Source organism: Podarcis liolepis, assembly GCF_965112155.1.
Source record: "Podarcis liolepis genome assembly, chromosome: 12".
In the NCBI taxonomy this organism is placed as follows: domain Eukaryota; kingdom Metazoa; phylum Chordata; class Lepidosauria; order Squamata; family Lacertidae; genus Podarcis; species Podarcis liolepis.
Window position 1 is genome coordinate 28047693 of NC_139563.1, and position 9456 is coordinate 28057148.

The following is a 9456-nucleotide window of genomic DNA, read 5'->3' on the forward strand; positions in this document are numbered from 1 at the left end:
AACTGTTTTCTCAGTTTCAATATCTTCTTTCGTCTGCATGCTGCTAAGTCTCCCTACAGGGGAAAAGAAGGATAGCAATGGAATGTGACAGCAATAAGAATAAAGTCAAGGTAACTGGAATCTTGGCTGAATTAAATACAGTACAGGGGGGAGCAGCTGTTGCCTATTGCGTTCCTAAAGGTGTTGACACATTACAGTCAACAAGTGTATTCTCATGTACACAGAAAGTGTACATTCCTTCACACAAATACTTGTGCTTCTGTAGAGGCAGCTTGTACTGTATACCATGTGAACAAACCTCTTGTTGTTCTGTTCTCTTTATGCTCCTCCTGATTAACTGAGGGGTTTTTTTTAAAAAAAAAAAAATTAATTACAGAACAGAGGCATACACAATTTCCCAATGCTTTCCAGCTCATTTGCATCTCCTCCCCCCTCATTTGCAATCATAGCCCAAAACGCTGTTCACGGTTTTAGTAAAAGACAGTGGCGCTACAGGAAGATCCAAAGGGACAAATGCTTTGAATGGAAATCAGGCTTTCTGAAGCTTGTATTTGCATCTCATTTGGTGTTTCAGCCAGGACCATGACAGGGAGGGGAGTTGATAGTGACTAGCAGGTGCGGAGAGCCCTGGGGTTTCTGCAATGGGCCCTGGATCTCAAGCTCAACTTCCCCACCCCCCCCACCCCCATGATCTCAAGGTTACTTAGGCTTTCCTGTAGCAACTGTTTACAGAATGCCGTTCCCCACATAACCAAGCATTGTAAATTGCATCCATGTAATTGATACCACAAGTGGGACGCTAGTGGCGCTGTGGGTTAAACCACAGAGCCTAGGACTTGCTGATCAGAAGGTCGGCTGTGACGGGGTGAGCTCCCGTTCCTCAGTCCCTGCTCCTGCCGACCTAGCAGTTCGAAAGCACGTCAAAGTGCAAGTAGATAAATAGGTACCGCTCTGGCGTTTCCGTGCGCTGCTCTGGTTTGCCAGAAGTGGCTTAGTCATGCTGGCCACATGACCCGGAAGCTGTACGCCGGCTCCCTCGGCCAATAAATCGAGATGAGCGCCGCAACCCCGGAGTCGGCCACGACTGGACCTAATGGTCAGGGGTCCCTTTATCTTTAATTGATAGCACACCTAGTTTGGCCTGGGAGATTAAATTTGGCACCTTCCACATGTGCAGCCTGTGTTCATTCTCTCGGCTGCATCCTTCCCTTGAGGAAAATACTGCCGTAGCCGCAGGTGTAGAAGTTTTCTCCTCTCCTCTGTGTTTTCAGAGCTCTTGAGCACAATGTTCTTAATGGCCATTTATTTTTCTCAGTCTGCTCCTTCCCTGTACTTTACAGATGTTGTCTGACACCATTAGTGAGCTACCAAGCTGTTATCTTGGGCTTTTGCGCATCTGAATCTTAATGTTCGATCGGTTTGCGTTTTGAGAAAGAAATTGCTTCTCTCACCACTACCACCACCTTCTTCGAAAGAAGGCTTGCCTGTTAATGGGTGATCCATCACTGTAATTAGATAATGGCTGCCTGAGATTTTTATAAGCACAATCCGCTACATCAGCTGCATAAAAGCAAGCGTGTATCCCTTTTAAAGGAGCACTTTTTGTTTCCTGCAGGGAATATAGTGCAAGTTCTGCCGCTCCCCTATTCATTTAACACCTTGTAGAAACTGGTAATTGCTAGCGCATAAATCACTTGGGCTGCTGGGCAGAACAAAATCAATCAGAATTTGAAAATGCCTGCTCTGGTTTGCTCTTTACTCAAGGAAAGTATCCAGTGACCTTGTGGCAGTCAGAATCATTCAGTGGCTTTGGGATTGATGCAGCATCTGATTGGGGGGAATTTCACAGCTTCATGGAGGGTTTCCCTATTAAATAGCACTGTCACTGCTCACAGCAGGGATGGAGGATCCCCGTCCTTCCAGACATTGTTGGACTCCTGCTCCCATCAACCCCAGGCAGCATTGTCAATGGTGAGGGATGATGGGAGTTGTAGGTGAGCAACATCTAAGAAGCCCATGGGTTCCTGTCAGACAGGAATTCTGGCAATCCTTTTGAACTAGCGAAATCCTCATCAGATGATGGAAATCAACATGGAAAGCATGCTCTTTCGGCTTACCACATCTCGAAGCATCCTCTTAAATCAATTTACTGTATTGTCATGTGGTTGTTTTAAATATCTTGCAGTATCTGCAAGGAGCCTCTTGTGCCTTTGTTTCTTTAACTTGCTGAGTATCATCTTTGTTGGCAAGCCTGAGCTAAAAAAAAAAAAAGGCTGCCCACCTTCTAGCCCCTTCCCAGGTACCCAGAACACTAAAGCAACACAGGATGGAAGAGGTCATCAGGTGTGCAAATGGACAAATCTTTGAACTGATGCTGTTGATCTTCACTTGTATAGTTCATGACATGTTGGTTTTGAGGGTTCCTCCTCCCCAAATTAGAGCCTCTAAGAAACATTTCTAGCTATAGTTTTGTGCATATGAATTGCATTATTTTGGAAGCATCTTATGGTTGATTTACTGTAGGTTAGGAGTTCATCTTTGGTTCCAGTCGTACATGCAGAGGTTGAGCTGAAGTGGTGGGGGGAGTTCCACAAATCCTTACATTATTTTAAAGTGCTATGTCTACATATTGTAATGGGTTGCCTGCTTGGGGGAGGAGGAAGAAAAGTAGAAACTACATCATATAACCAGCAATCCTCCCCAAAGTGAGAAAAGTGTTTCTTCTCCTTCTCCTTCTCCTTCTCCTTCTCCTTCTCCTTCTCCTTCTCCTTCTCCTTCTCCTCCTTCTGTCCTTGGTCTGAGGTGTGGCAATTGTTTCAGCCCTTGCATTTCATCCCATGGTGTTAGGCTGCTGGCAAACTGGACTGATCATAGGAAGCCATTCTAATGATGAAAAGATTATACTGAGTATCTGTAATAAAATATAGACACTAGCATGTCCCTAGATTAAACTGGAGGTTCCCATTATTCATGAAGATGTGTGGTTCGCGTTCACAAATTACTGTGAAAAATGAAAAGAAAATTGTGTGCAACTTTATGTGAAAAATTGGTCCTGTGTATCCCGGTGGGGCTCAGATACTGCTATGATCCTGGGAATCCTTAGAATTTAGCTGAGGTCCTTTGCATACCAGCACCCTTCACTACTGCTGAGGCATTGATATTCTGCCATCAACGGGGAGTGCACTTATAACTTTGGCTCCACATAGCACAAAACAGCAAACTCAGCAGATGGCAAAACAGGGCTACAGAAAGACAAGGGGGGGTACCAGCATGCTAGGGGGAGTCCCAAGTTTTTCCCTTAAGGAAAAACAGTTACACACACACAAAAAGAGCCTGATGACAAAGACGACGTATTACATTTCTGTCCTACCATTCCTCCGTAAGGAGTCCAAGGTGACAAACAACAAAGCAGCAAAACAATACAATTAAAAATAAAATAAGTAAAGCACCAACAATATTTAAAGTATAGGCTTGGCTTCTGGTGGGGTGGCAGGGAATAGAATCTCTTGGAAGAAGGGCATGGCTGACTGGCACACTGGCTCCATGCTGCAACATTTTGTTGCAAGCTCCACTTGTAGTGCTACCTTCCTGATTGCACTCTTGCAATCTCTCCACCTCACCCCGCTGCCGCAAGTCTGCAATGATGTTTTCACTTGGTTGAATGGGACTTACTTACAATGCATAGGATTGCTGCCTTCAATCAGCAAAAGTCTCCCCAATCAGTGTGATTTAACGCAGCTCCTGAGACTCATGACATTATCAAAAACGGCTTTGAACAATTTCCTGAACTTCCACCCATACAGTCATTTAATTACTCCCAAGCCCCATCAGTTTCTCATTCTTTTTATAAAAAAATTCCTTCCAGTAGCACCTTAAAGACCAACTAAGTTAGTTCTTGGTATGAGCTTTCGTGTGCATGCACACTTCTTCAGATACACTGAAACAGAAGTTGCCAGATCCTTCTATATAGTGAGAAGGTGGGGAGGGGTATTACTCAGAAGGGTGGTGGGAATGGGAGATTGGCAGGTAGCTGAGATGAGCCTGTTGACGACTCCTTATAGAAGGATCTGGCAACTTCTGTTTCAGTGTATCTGAAGAAGTGTGCATGCACACGAAAGCTCATACCAAGAACTAACTTAGTTTTTAAGGTGCTACTGGAAGGATTTTTTTTTATTTTGACTATGGCAGACCAACACGGCTACCTATCTGTAACTGGAATCGTTCTTTTTATGTTGCAGATGTGCATTTCAGAGCACTGGAGGCCACGGACCTTGTCATAGCAGAGATCCGCAGGTTCCTGCCACATGTGTCACACTGCAAATGTTAATGAAGATAACAAGAGGATTCTCATACTTGTTAAAAACTCTTTGTTTGAATGTCTGAACTATATACTGTACCTAATTTATTCTATAAGGGCATCTGTTGTTGTTGTGGCAACAATACCATCAACCTCCCAGAGGTTTTCAACCTTTTTGAGTCCATAGCTCCCTTGACCAACTACATTCTGTCTGTGGCACCCCTGTGGGACTCAGGAGCCCAGTCATATCACCCCTTGCCTGCAGAGCTGGCAGCCTCTCACCCTTTTACGAACACCCTCCCTCTTAGTCTCCTCTCCCCTCTCCTTGGGAATCCTCTGAGCAGCCACCGCTGCCACACCTGGTCTCTGAGCTGCCCACTCTGGTCCCAAGGAGAGGTTCCTCCTCATACTTATCCATAGGGGCCTGGGAAGAGGATGCCCCCAGCCCTAGGGGCCCAACGGCAGCAGTGGCAGCAGCAGGCACTGGCAGGCCTGCATGGTGGAAAGTCTCCCCTTCAGCAATGGACACTTGGCTCCCGGGCAGGCCTTGCACACAGCAAGTACAAGGAAGGCCAGCAGTGCCTACCTGCCCACTCAGCCTCCTACTAGTTTGTCCTCTCCCAACAGCAAGGACTGGCGGATTGGCTGGCTGGGCTCCCTCACCCACTTGCTTGCTTACTCTGAGGCTGCTTCAGCTCCTGGCAACCAGCACTCCCTGGCCAGCCCCTAAGTCACCATTTACTTGCGGAGCTTGTAGCCAGGGCTGCTGCAACAAACAGCCACACAAGCCTTGGGGAGGCAGAGGCATCAGAGGAGGGAGGGAAGGAAAGAGGGACAGAGGCCGGTGTTGCCCGCAGCACCCCTGACAACGATTCAAGGCACCCCAGGGTGCCACAGCACACTAGTTGAAAAGCACTGCATCGTGTTCCTTCTACATTGGTGGAATCTTAATGTCGCCATTTCCATCAATATTCATTCACTTTGCAAGGGCTCAGGAAGCAGCAACCTTTTAACTGTTTTAATGGGCTTCAGGTTTGGATTATTTATTTTTTTTAAAAAAAATCTACCAGAAGCTGGGTCCTGATTGCTACCTACTTTATTCATAACACTAGTCATGTTTTCCTTTGGCAACATTAAGGTAGCACTTGGGTTGTCAGCTTTGACTGATGAATAATCAACTGAGTGGGTGAGACAAATTCAGCAGAAACTCTTGAAGCTGGTTAAGAGTTCCAGAGTCAAAAGAGGAGAACTTGGGTAGGACAACGACTAGTAGCCTGTGTAAAAGCCAGAGGCTCTATTCAGAGGTGCTTAATAATATCAAGAAAAAGGAAATCTGTAATAATGATTCAAGGAACACACAATTCTTACTTTTCCTGAAAATGGTCATTAAATAATGACTTACTGTACTACTTTGATGTCTAGGTCTGTTGGCCTTTTATGACTGAACTTTAAAAACAACAACACACAACCACATTTATTTTGGCCACAAACAGAAATAGCATTAAACACATGTATTTTTATGTTAATACAACACAGGAATCTCTTTACAGGTAGGTAACCCTAGGCCCTAGGTGGCATGCAGACCTTAGTCTAGTTTCAAAAGTCCTCTGTAAGCAATCAGTCCCAATCGTAGGCAACAGCATTCCGTCCCTGCCCTGGCAGCTTTTTGGGTGGGGAGGAAGAGGTGGAGAGAGATAAGGAAGCCCCAGAAAGAGAAAGAGAAAGAGAAAGAGAAAGAGAAAGAGAGAGAGAGAAGGAGGGGAGAGGTGGCCCTGCTAACTTGTGGACCCTGCTGGATTAACACCAAGGTAATGTGGCCCTCTAAGAATTGCCTACCCTTGACTTACATGAAACATTCTCTAATGTAAAATTCATGATTGTATGGGAATGACTCCATATATTTTTTAAAAGATATTTATTAAGATTTTCAAAATATTACAAAAGAAAAAAGAAAAATACAAAATAAAAATAGTTAAAAACAATTCAATCTTTCAATGACTTATCTTTCATTTGCTTATTTCCCGGACCTCCTCACGCCTCCCTTTTCTGTATTCCAGTTCAGTTTGTTAGTTCAGCAAATCCCTCCCCTCTTTGTTTATCCTAGTCTTCAATCTTAAAATATTGTAACATTAGATTTTTACCTATTAATAGTCCATTTTCTCATATTCCCTTGTAACATTACAGCTAGAAACCACTTAGTTTCTATCCAACATCATTCTAACATTCATTAATTTTACAATATTTCTGTAAATAGTCTTTAAACTTTTTCCAATCTTCTTCCACCGACTCTTCTCCCTGGTCTCGGATTCTGCCAGTCATTTCTGCCAGTTCCATATAGTCCATCACCTTCATCTGCCATTCTTCCAAGGTGGGTAGATCTTGTGAATGACTCCATTTTGTTGAGGCTCAAACAGAAGGACAGTTTATGGGCATAATTGTTTAAAAGTGTACTGTTTAAAAGTGTGTTTTGTTTTGTTTTTTAATCATTAGCGGCTGCCTAGAGTGAGGTGGCATGACTTTTAGGCTGGGCTTCTCTTCTTCAGGGAATTGGAATCTGTCCACAAAGCCTGCCAGTGCCTCTCTAGCCTGAGGATGCCATCTTGCCCTCTCTGATTCCAGCTCAGCTAGGCTTTACTCTGAGTATACCTCCTTTGAGTAAAACTTAGTTGAATACTATCCACATTCTCCCTCATTTTGTCAGACTCAATGGCTGTTAAAGTGGGCTGGTCCTGTTTAAGTGAAAAGGCTCCCCTTGCTGAAGGTGGTGATAGCAACAACTGAGAAGGGATTGCAACTCATTTTTAAGGCTCAGTTTGAGGACAATTGTTGGTAAAGGAACATCTGAGTCTAACATTGGTGGAATTGGCAGCCGCTGGCCTGCATGGAGCTGTCTCAGGTACCAGTGAAGCCTCACCTCACACCATCATTCAAATGGAAACAGGGACGATCCTTGGGACCAATAGTGTGGAATATTTTTTTCTTTTAACAACATTTTTTAAAAAAATTTAAACAAAAACTGGAACAATTAAAACACTTATCCAGCAGTACATCTAACGGTGTTTCTTCTACCCATTGACTTTAGGCATAAGCTTACACATTCAGTGTTCAAACATATTACTTACCGGTAATTCAGCCTCTCCACTGAGAAGACTGGTCATTAGCATAGTTAAAGAAAGGGGTCCATGTTTATTGGAAGGTATCTCATTTTGTTTCGCCTTTAATCGCTCTCCTGTGTCTGGTGAGACACTCAGACATTGCTGTATCCCATATGCTAAAGTGTGGAATATTAAATGTCATGATAAATAACCTCCTATGGGACGAAGGGTGGTTTATATATGAAATTACATCATTCTGCGGGGGAACGGGGTTCAATCCATGAATAAGATGACCAGATATAAATGAAGCCAAGGGTTTATGAAGAAGTTTCATGGCCTATATTCAATCTATGGGACGGATGTCTATTTTGTAGTGCTTTTAAAATTATAGGCTGTTATTTTCTGTGTTGTGTTTAATTGCTGTCTGTTTTTTAAGCTGTTCTCATCACATGGTTACACACCACCTTGCTTCCCATGAGAGAATGTGCCACCCCAGATGAAAAAGCTTCCTGGCCCCTGGTCAAAATGTATCACTGATGCCACACTATAGGTTGAGATACTGCACTGGCGCAGTAAGTATTAGCTTACATGTCATCACACTGCACAATAGGATCAGGCACTGGGATAGGGATAGGGAGAGAGAGAGAGAATAGAACCTGTTCAATTTCAGCCTATGGCTGTTTGGTCCAGAAACGCTAGCAGGCAGAAAGGTAACAATCATCTGCCCACTGATTACAGCATTTTAAAAATGTACTGCTGCAAATCCCCATCAATATCGCATTGTGTGTGATTCACAGTAAGAAGATTGCTTCTAGGAAGTTTATGGAAGTTCCATGACCTACATTAGAATGCTTTCAAAAGTGGCTGTTAAATTGGTTTTGCATTTCACACAAACCATGCATTAATAACTATTCAATCAGCATTTTTAAAGTTCAAATCTCAATGCTTCTTTAATGCAGGACAGGCCATGTTCTCCGGAAAGCACCAAGATCAATGTAACTCTAGGGTGGGGAAAGGCAATCTGAAATACTTGATCGCAGGGTGCAAGAAAACATGCCCTCAGCAGAAAGTATAGATGAAAATGTTAGGAATTAAAATTAGAAATAAGAGTTGCCAACTTTTTACTGGTTCTGCTCCCATAACTTGGTGTGCAGGATGAATCCTGAACATTCCTTGCTGCACCTTTCCCTACCACTTACTGTGATGCTAAGTAAAGCTTCACCAGGTTATGGTTAAAGGCACAGGAGCAGGACTGGTAAACAAAGTTGGCAAGCCAGACCACATTTTGAAATGGGCTGTTGCCTACTTTCCCCATGTCCTCAACAGACTGTGTGTGATTGGGGGGTGCCGGTATTGTGTACCCTTGAGTACCACCAGAAAAAAAGTTCTGGGGTCCAACAAGAGATGCTGCTTATTTGGAATTTAATGGGAGGGAGTTCTGAAAGGTAGGTGCCACCACCTACCAAGTAAACAACCAATTCCTAGATTGTATAAGTCAGACCTCCTGATGAGATGACATCTGCAGGAGTCTCTCCTTTCGAAGCATTGAATGTATAATGAGTGAGATTATCTTTTAGATATTCTGGTCCCAAGCTGTATAGTGCTTTGTACACCAATGCCGGTACTACCCACCGCCACCATAAAAAGAAATAGCATCTGCCTGGCTTTAGTAAGAGTTTCAGGGTTTTGCAGCCACCACACAAAAAAAGCACCCACCCCAAGTGCTTAATTCTAAAGCATAGCCTCTGAAAGAGAACTTAACATTTGGCTAATCATACAGAATATGATAGGACTTCAAGGACCCTGTATCCAGGCTGTTTCTAAAAAATATAATCTCCAAGGGAAAGAATGAACACCAGGCCCAGAAACAAACAGTGATCCAATGCAGCTGTTTCAAAATTGGCCCCATATGTTCTCCATGGCCAACTTCCAGACAGCAGGCTGCGTTTTGTCCCAGCTGGAGTTTCCGATAATTCTTCAAAGGCATCCCTATCTACAGCATGGGACACTCATCTGCCCAGGATGTGACTAAGGCATAAGCAACCATGGCCAGGTCATGGTTAG

At 43.8% G+C, this 9456-nt stretch overlaps 1 long non-coding RNA gene across 2 annotated transcripts in view; it reads left to right on the forward strand.

The window, feature by feature from the left end:
• LOC310689759 overlaps positions 1-6912 on the forward strand; it is an 11700-nt gene extending 4788 nt beyond the window's left edge. Inside the window, exons 2-3 of one of the 2 annotated variants that reach the window (XR_014517639.1) lie at positions 4239-6105; positions 6788-6912. This is a non-coding gene — a long non-coding RNA (uncharacterized lncRNA). Of the gene's footprint in view, positions 1-4238; positions 6106-6787 lie in introns of those variants that run through there. The other variant, XR_014517640.1, reaches the window with a different exon arrangement.
• The last annotated feature ends 2544 nt before the right edge of the window (positions 6913-9456 follow it).